General features: G+C 37.5%; 5 non-coding genes across 5 annotated transcripts; all 5 read left to right on the top strand.

Annotated features, from left to right (window-relative positions):
- Positions 1-843: 843 nt before the first annotated feature.
- Trnaw-cca (transfer RNA tryptophan (anticodon CCA)) lies at positions 844-915 on the top strand. Its single transcript has one exon. It is a non-coding gene; the product is annotated as a tRNA-Trp (tRNA).
- A 4,896-nt stretch (positions 916-5,811) lies between these two features.
- On the top strand, positions 5,812-5,883 carry Trnaw-cca (transfer RNA tryptophan (anticodon CCA)). Its single transcript has one exon. It is a non-coding gene; the product is annotated as a tRNA-Trp (tRNA).
- Positions 5,884-8,030: 2,147 nt separating this feature from the next.
- Positions 8,031-8,102, top strand: Trnaw-cca (transfer RNA tryptophan (anticodon CCA)). Its single transcript has one exon. It is a non-coding gene; the product is annotated as a tRNA-Trp (tRNA).
- A 392-nt stretch (positions 8,103-8,494) lies between these two features.
- Trnaw-cca (transfer RNA tryptophan (anticodon CCA)) lies at positions 8,495-8,566 on the top strand. The gene has a single exon. It is a non-coding gene; the product is annotated as a tRNA-Trp (tRNA).
- A 716-nt stretch (positions 8,567-9,282) lies between these two features.
- On the top strand, positions 9,283-9,354 carry Trnaw-cca (transfer RNA tryptophan (anticodon CCA)). Its single transcript has one exon. It is a non-coding gene; the product is annotated as a tRNA-Trp (tRNA).
- Positions 9,355-9,814: the final 460 nt, after the last annotated feature.

Here is a 9,814-nt window from a genome sequence, read left to right as displayed (position 1 = left end):
TTATATGGCAGCTATATCAGGTTATGGACCAATTTGAACTATACTTGGCACAGTTGTTGGATATCATAACAAAACACGTCGTGCATAATTTCATTCCAATCGGATAAGAATTGCGCTCTCTAGAGGCTCAAGAAGTCAAGACCCAAGATCGGTTTATATGGCAGCTATATCAAAACATGGACCGATATGGCCCATTTACAATACCAGCCGACCTACACTAATAAGAAGTATTTGTGCAAAATTTCAAGCGGCTAGCTTTACTCCTTCGGAAGTTAGCGTGCTTTCGACAGACGGACGGACGGACGGACATGGCTAGATCGACATAAAATGTCGCGACGACCAAGAATATATATACTTTATGGGGTCTCAGACGAATATTTCGAGTAGTTACAAACAGAATGACAAAATTAGTATACCCCCCATCTTACGGTGGAGGGTATAAAAATAATAGATAAAAACCAATTGTTTTGTAGGAATGATAATTTCTTAAAATACAATAATTGAAACACACACACACACACATAAATTGATTCAATAATTTGTTTAAAATAAAAATCTAGCACAACAGCAAACGCAGTCGCGGTCTCCCTTGAATTGAATAACGAAACAGTTGGAAATCTATTTGGGCACAGAATAAAATATCAATGCAAGTGTTGGGTATGAAACAGCAACAGCACGATGTAGCCTCAGCCCATATGAGGGACAGAGGGAAAGAACCCGCGCCACAGCAGTGATACGACGACAACTGTGAACTAAAAATAACCAACACAAAACAAAAGAACACACTGACATCGTTACGTTGAACGTATTGATATATGAATTGTGTGAAAAGCTCGCATAGTAGACTCCGTGGCGCAACGGTAGCGCGTCTGACTCCAGATCAGAAGGTTGCGTGTTCAAATCACGTCGGGGTCAAAAATTAACTTTTTTGTATAAATAAATAAATATTTTAATGACAATGTTTAATATTTTTTTTGCCAAAAATGGCCTCTGCAACGTTAAAGGTATATTGCAACGAATTAATATCTGAATGTTGATCCACATTTCAAGATTTCCTTGAAACTTTGCGGTGTGGAATTTGGTCATTGGACAATGTGGAATTTGACAAACATATGGGCCCCTACCTTAAGCTTCGTTCAGATTAGTCAAATATTTGACCCAACTTGTTTTACCAATTTTGCCCAAAATTTGTCAAATTGGTACATTCTTAATGATACCCCCGACCATAGGATGAGGGTATACTAGACTAGTCATTCCGTTTGTAACACCTTGAAATATTCGTCTAAGACCCCATAGAGTGTACATATTCTTGATCGCCTCGACGCTCGGAGTCAATCTAGCCATGTCCGTCTGTCGAAATTACGATAGGGAACGCGTAAAGCCAGCCGCTTGAGATTTGGCACAGATACTTAATACTGATGTAGGTCGTTGGGGATTGCAAATGGGCCATATCGGTTCAGATTTAAATATAGCTCCTATATAAACCGATCTCCCGATTTGACTTCTTGAGGCCTTACAAGCTGTAATTTTTGTCCGATTTCACTGAAATTTTGCACGTAGTGTTCTGCTATGATTTTCAACAACTGTGCCAAATACGGTTAAAATCGGTCTATAACCTGATATAGCTCCCATAGAAACCGATCTCCCGATTTGACTTTTTGAGCCCTTACAAGGCGCAATTTTTTTCGATTTGACTGAAATTTTATTTTTACGTAGTGTTCTGTTGACTTTCAATAACTGAGACAAATACGGTTCAAATCGGTCAATAACCTGATATAACGCCCATAACAACCGATCTCCCGATTTGACTTCTTGAGCCCTTACAAGACGCAATTTTTGTCCGATTTGGCTAAAATTTTGTATGTTGTGCTCTGTTGTGTTCCCATAACTGTACAACGTACGATCCGAATCGATCTATAACCTGATATAGCGCCCATATAAACCGATCTCCCAATTTGACTTCTTGAGCCCTTTCAAGCCGCAATTTTTGTCCGATTTGCCTAAAATTGAGCATGTCATGCTCCGTTATGACTTCCAATAACTATTCAAAGTACAATCCGAATCGGTCTATAACCTGATATAGCGCCCATATAAACCGATCTCCCGATTTGACTTCTTGAGCTCTTACAAGCCGCAATTTTTGCCCGATTTGGCTACAATTTTGCAAGTGGTGCTCCCTTTTGACTTCCAATAACTGTTCAAAGTAAAATCCGAATCGGTCTATAACCTGATATAGCGCCCATATAAACCGATCTCCCGATTTGACTTCTTGAGCCCCTGGAAGCCACAATTTTTGTCCGATTTGGCTGAAATTTTGCAGATAATGTTCCGTTATGACTTTCAACAACTGTGCCAAGTACAGTTAATATCTGCCCATAACCTGATATAGTTCCCATTTTGAACCGATCTCCCGATTGGACTTCTTGAGCCCCTGGTAGTCATACTTTTCGTCCTATTTGGCTAAAATTTTGTATGTAGTGTTCTATTATGACTTTCAACCGTCGTACTAAGTAAAGTCCAAGTCGGTCTATAACCTGGTATCAGCTCCCATATAAAACGATCTGCCGATTTGACTTCTTGAGTCCATACAATCCGCAATGTTAGTCCGATTTGGCTGAATTTCGCATGCGGTGTTATGTTACGACTTCCAACAACTGTGCTAAGTTCGCTCCAAATCAGTCTATAACCTGGTATAGCTCCCATATAAACCGGTCTCTCGATTATCTTTGTTCAGTTCCTAGAAGCTTTAATTTTGAATTTGGTGGTTTAACAGAAGTTTGGTATGTAGAATAAAAAAATATATACAAAATTTATTTTGTATACATTTTTAGCAGAATCCATGGAGGCGGGTTTCCAAGATTCGGCCCGGCCGAACTTAGTACGCTTTTACTTTTTGTTTTAACCATATACGGCAATAGTTGGATGCAATTTTTACCAGACATTTTTTCCTTCGAAGTTGGATTTTCGATCGATTTTAATAAAGTTCGGAGGAGAACATGGGAGATTCATGAAGGTGTGTCACGCGAACAGCTGAAAACAGCCGGTCAGCTTGACGGTGTTAAAATGACAGTTGTGTGTTTACATTCTCAGCAACCAAACCCATTTTTTTGCATGTTCTCTTTGTTTGAGTTTCTCTCATTTAACTGGCACACGAACGCAAACGAGAGCAAGTTTCTTTGGTTTTGTTGAGAACAATGCCAATTTTGAAATGACATCTTGATGACCAGATGGCGGATTGCACCATATGATTTGTGGTTGTCAAACAAATGAGACCACCTTTAATAGTTTGCCTGATTTAAGCCGAACGTAGATGGCTCATCGTAGAAATTTGGTCAAAATTAATTTTTTTTGAAATATTAAACATTTATCGTTCCTTAAATTTTTAATTTATTTGCGTAAAATTTCATGGAACTAAAAGTCATTTAAAACCAATTGACCGTCACAAACAATAACGTGTTGAAACCATAAAACTAGTTTGAGATCAAATAAAAATGAGCGCAAAAGAAAACATTTCATCAAAATACTGAAGCTGGTTCGCCAAAACTATCACCGTAAAAAGATATTCGCAAAGACAAGCACATTTTTAAGGCTTTGAAAAATTAAGATCGGCCTGATAATAGTGTGTTGGCAAGAAGTACAAAATTCACCTCTCACTTTGACCACATGTCACCGCTGTTGTACCAATTCCAGCAATTAGTAGCTACAACTAAAAAAAAAATTGAGGTATCTTTACCAATTTCGCAGTAAGAGAAACATTTTGGTAATTTTCGATTTTGAAAATACGTGGGGTAGCCTACCCCCCCAAAATAAAATCCTGGCTACGGCCCTGAAGGGAGCTATATCCAAATTTGGACCGATATGGCCCACTTGCAGTAGCCCAACAACCTAGATCAATATTATGTATCTTTGCAAAATTTCAAGCAGCTAGCTTTTCGCGTTCGCCCGCTATCGTGATTTCGACAGACGGACGGACATGGCTAGTTCCAATCAGATTGTCGCGACGATCAAGAATATATACACTTCATGGGATCTTAGATCAATATTTCGAGGTGTTACAAAAGGAATGACTAAATTAGTATACCCGCATCCTATAGTGGTGGGTATAATAAATCGCCCTATATGCAAACTACTTTTCGTCATAATCCGGCGAAAAAACCCATAGCGTGTATATCCAAATATAGTCCGATTTCGACCAAATTCGGAACGGACAATGGGTGCTCTAATAAATACAAGTCACTGTTCAATTTTAGATCAATATTAGTCTTTTTGGCAGCTACATCCAAATAGGGATCGAACTGAACCATACAGGACACTGTCCCGAATTACAACGAAATCGGACAATAAATGCCCCTTTTATGGGCTCAGGACCTTAAATCGAGTGATCGGTCTATATGGGAACTATATTCAAAACTGGACCTATATGGGCTATCTTCAAAAAGGATATCGGGGGCCTAACATAATTCACTTTTCCAGCTTTCAGCGAAATCGGACAATAAATGATCTTTTTATGGGCTCAAGACATTAAATCGAGTGATTGGTCTATATAGCAACTATATCCAAATCTGTACCGATCTGTGCTAAACTAAAGAAGTATGTCGAGTTTGAGCTGGTTCACCATGCTTGGACCATGATCGTTTTCGACTAACGTTGTTGTAAACAATCCATTTTTCATCTCCAGTTATGATTCGTTTTAAAAACGGATCGAATTCATTGCGTTTAAGGTGCATATCACAAGCGTTGATTCGGTTTGTTAAATGAATTTCTTTCAATACATGTGGTGCCCATATTAAAATTGACGCCAAACAAACAAATGTAAACAAAATTTCGCGCACTTTTTTTCTAAAGCAAGCTAAAAGTAAAAGCTGATAACTGACAGAAGAAAGAATGCAAGTACAGAGTCACAAGCCGTTGAAAAAATTTGTCAACGCGACTATATTACCGACAATTACTTTTTGGGCAACCCAATACTCTATAGGGTCGGAAATGGATATTTCGATGTGTTGCAAACGGAATGGTCCGAAATGGATATTCCGATGTGTTACAAACGGAATGACAAAATGAATATACCCCCATCCTTCGGTGGTGGGTATAAAAATTGGGTAAAATAAACTGAGGGAATGTACCAATGACATGTAATACGATCATGTGTGATTATTTGGGAACAGAATAAAAACTTGGAATCCATATTGGGGGCCACAAAATAGACCATAGAGAATCTGACAATCCAATCTACACTTCTAAACAATCAAATAAAACCTTATAGGAGTACAAAAACGAAATTTGGAACAAAATGTCTGGAGAGAGCCTTCAGAAGTCCACGTTTCCCCGACCGGATATTTGCATCTTTGTAATATGAGAAAGTAGCAGTAGATTGTGAATTTTGCACCGAAATGGTGTAAAAGGGACTGGGAAAGAACTTTGAGTGTTTATATATGCAATATGAAATTCTAGGTATATTATATAAATGAACTATTAAAGGTACCCACCCTAAATTTTTCCAAGCAATAACGAGCTAAGTTCCAGACCGAATCTTGAGTACCAACCACAATGGATTCTTCTAAAAATGTACTACATAATTTAACTCAATTTCTATCTGGATTAGATGGAAGAAATAAAGTCGGCTATTAACTAACTCTATCTGCCGTCTCAAGATGTCAGATCGGAGAAGTCAATTTGAAATACCAAAAACGGTTTCTAATCGAGGCTAGCAACTGCGTAAACCAATTACTTTCTTAGGACGTTCAAGAACATGGATGTGTTGGAAAAATTGTCTCATATAACAGTTCGATTTATGAAGCCGTCACTTATAGGGACTCCGTGGCGCAACGGTAGCGCGTCTGACTCCAGATCAGAAGGTTGCGTGTTCAAATCACGTCGGGGTCAAACTTTTCATAAAATGTTATAACTTTTTATGTATAAACAAGCAAAAGCGTGCTAAGTTCGGCCGAGCAGAATCTAATATACCCTCTATCATGGATCGCATTTGTCGAGTTATTTCCCGGTATCTCTTTTTAGATAAACAAAGGATAAAAGAAAATAATTGATTGCTAATTGAATTGAATGTTGGAGATCACAGTAGAAGTATATGTGCAAAATTTCAGCCAAATCGAATAAGAATTGGTCCTTTTAAGGGCTCAAGAAGTAAAATAGGGAGATCGGTTTATTGGGGAGCTCTATCAGGATAAAGACCGATTCAGACCATCTTTGACACGTATGTTGGAGGTCATAGAAGAAGACGTTGTACAAAATTTCAGCCAAATCGGATAGGAATTGCGCCCTCTAGTGGGTAAAGAAGTCCAGATTCAAGATCGGTTTATATGGCAGCTATAACAGTTTATGGACCGATTTAAACCAAACTTAGCATAGTTGTTGGAAGTTATAACGAAACACGTCATGCAAAATTTCAGCCACGGTTAGGAATTGCGCCCTCTAGTGGGTAAAGAATCAAGATCCTAGATCGGTTTATATGACAACTATATCAGGACCGATGGACCGATTTGGACTATATTTGGCCCAGTTGTTGAAAGTCATAACAAAACACCTCATGCAAAATTTCAGCCAAATCGGATAGGAATTGCGTCCTCTAGTAGGTAAAGAAGTTCTGATTCAAGATCGGTTTATATGGCAGCTATATCAGGTTATAGACCGATTTGGAACATATTTGTCACAGTTGTTGGAAGTCATAACAAAACACGTCATGCCAAATTTCAGCCAAATCGGATAAGAATTCCGCCCTCTAGAGGCTCAAGAAACCAAGAACCTAGATCGGTTTATATGACAGCTGTATCAGGTTATGGACCGATTTGAACCATATCTGGCAAAGTTGTTGGAAGTCATAACAAAACACCTCATGCAAAATTTCAGCCAAATCGGATAGGAATTGCGCCCTCTAGTGGGTAAAGAAGTCCAGATTCAAGATCGGTTTATATGGCAGCTATATCAGGTTATAGATCGATTCGGACCATATTTGTCACAGTTGTTGAAACTCATAACAAAACATCTCATGCAAAATTTTCAGTTTTCAAGTTCAGATTCAAGATCGGTTTGTATGGAAGCTATATCAAGTTATGGACCGATTTCATCCATACTTGGCATAGTTGTTGGAAAGTAAAACGAAACATGTCATGCAAAATTTCAGCCAAATCGGATAAGAATTGGGCCCTCTAGAGGCTCAAGAAGTCAAGACCCCAGAACGGTTTATATGACAGCTATATCAGGTTATAGACCGATTTGAACCATATTTGGCACAGTTGTTGGAAGTCATAACAAAACAACTCATGCAAAATTTCAGCCAAATCAGATAGGAATTGCGCCCTCTAGAGGTTCAAGAAGTCAAGACCCCAGAACGGTTTATATGGCAGGTATATCAGGTTATGGACCGATTTAAACCACACTTAATACAGTTGTTGGAAATCATAACACAACACCTCATGCTAAATTTCAGCCAAATAGGATAAGAATTGCGTCCTCTAGTGACTCGAGAAGTCAAGATCCAAGATCGGTTAATGGTCAGCTATATCAAAACTTGGACCGATATGGCCCATTTACAATCCCAACCGATCTACACTAATAAGAAGTATTTAAGCGAAATTTCAAGCGGATAGCTTTACTCCTTCGAAAGTTAGCGTGCTTTCGACAGACAGACGGACAGACGGACGGGCGGACGGACGGACGGAAGGACATGGCTAGATCAACATAAAATGTCGCAACGATCAAGAATATATATACTCTATGGGATCTCAGACGAATATTTCGAGGTGTTACAAACGGAATGACTAGATTAGTATACCCCCATCTTATGGTGTTGGGTATAAAATGGGTCTAAATTTTGAGGTTCTAAGAGTATTAGGAGGAAATGGGTTTTCAATTGACAAAATACTGCGAAATGATAAATCACCAAACTAAATTCTAAATTGATAGAATAATTTCTCAATATTTTACTTTTTATTATATAGTGAAATGCACGACATTCCAAGTCCTAGCCTAACTTGGCCCTAAGCATTTTGGTTTGAAAAAATGTGGTTAAAAGAGACTCCGTGGCGCAACGGTAGCGCGTCTGACTCCAGATCAGAAGGTTGCGTGTTCAAATCACGTCGGGGTCAAATTTTTTTTAAATAATTTTTTTTAAGTTAAAGTTTGACAAAGTAATCCATTTGATATTGCGCCTATGAGAGGGAGGGCTTCAGAAATACACTGAAAAAATAACTTTAAGGACCACAGACTTAGTTTAATAATGACCAATTTTCCAACTATTATAGTAAACTTTGTATTTGGTGAAACATTTTTTAGATGTTATTAAAGAATTTTTATCCTAAATAGAAGTTTAATATATCCTTCGGCTCATCATCATAATCAAAATCTTTTAATCAAGGACTTCTTTGAATTTGAGTTAATTTTTTTTTGTGTATAGTCTACAGTTCTGAGTAACCAAATACTATCGTTTAAAATTATTGTGGACATTAGAAATATAGAGAACAATTCTGCGATTTTATATGACTCCGTGGCGCAACGGTAGCGCGTCTGACTCCAGATCAGAAGGTTGCGTGTTCAAATCACGTCGGGGTCAACTTATTTTTACCCAAATGCGTATATACAATGCAAAGGGTACGCCGTAAAAAGATCTGCTTTCAATTTGGCAAAAGGTTTACTACAAAAGTTATGTATGAATTGTTATATCAAAGAGATCGATAAATATTATCAACAAATTAAATACATAAATTGTAGTTCAAAAAGCAACCGCTATATGGGTCACCCTATTTAATTATATTCTTTTAAGTGGTAGAAAGATTTCAGCAATAGGCTTAAATGGTTTCACTTTTAAAAAGCCCTATGAGAATTCCTATCATTTGATTAAATTTCAATCATGTTTATTAATTAATATTTGTAAAGAAGTACTTAAGGGTGGTACTGGAATACTTGGAAGTGGTTACCAACTGAAAATGTTTCGCATCCTTAATCTGATAAGCTGATACATACGAAAAATTTAATATGACAAATGGATTTTGGAATACATCAGCAACTTTTTCGATTAAATCGAGCTTTTATTTCATCGAACATACATAGAGTCTAATTTGTAGACACATGTCTATAAAAAAAAGTACAATACATATGAGAATACATGTCGATTAGAGCGCCCTGTATTAAATAGTATCTTAAGTACATAAGACAAGTCTGATGACTACAAGAAGTGACAGCTCTTATGACATGTCCGATCATGCAATAAAAGCTATATTAGAACAAGTGGTAAAAAATAAAGCTTTTTACTGTATATTGTTGCTATAGGACTCCGTGGCGCAACGGTAGCGCGTCTGACTCCAGATCAGAAGGTTGCGTGTTCAAATCACGTCGGGGTCAAATGTTTCTTTTTATACCAAAACTCGAATTATTTGTACTCACTACCATGGGTTCTTCTATAAAACATAACGAAAGAAGTAAGAATACAGCAACTCAAAATATAATCGTTCCACTGAAATCTTAACCTGTGTATTTTTGTTCCCACCACCATAGGATGGGTGTATACTTATCTAGTCATTCCTAAAGATGGGTTTCCACCGGGTAAATACCCAAAGGCTTGGGTATTTATTAGGTAAATTATAATTTTGCACATGTCTAAAACATTTCTCAAAAATTTTTTGATGATTTCGTATTCTTTGCATATAAACCTGATCTTCTGATCATATAAAATTGGATTTTAGTTATATATAGCCGCTATATAGACCTATCTCCAGACTTAAAGTCTTGAGCAATAAATTGGTAATTTTCATCAGATTTCGATGAAATTTGGCACAGTGAGTTCTGGTAGACCCCTATTAAT

This window comes from Stomoxys calcitrans, chromosome 3 (assembly GCF_963082655.1).
Source record: "Stomoxys calcitrans chromosome 3, idStoCalc2.1, whole genome shotgun sequence".
Lineage (NCBI taxonomy): Eukaryota > Metazoa > Arthropoda > Insecta > Diptera > Muscidae > Stomoxys > Stomoxys calcitrans.
The sequence above is the reverse complement of the archived record's forward strand: the minus strand, read 5'-3'. Positions and strand labels throughout refer to the sequence as shown.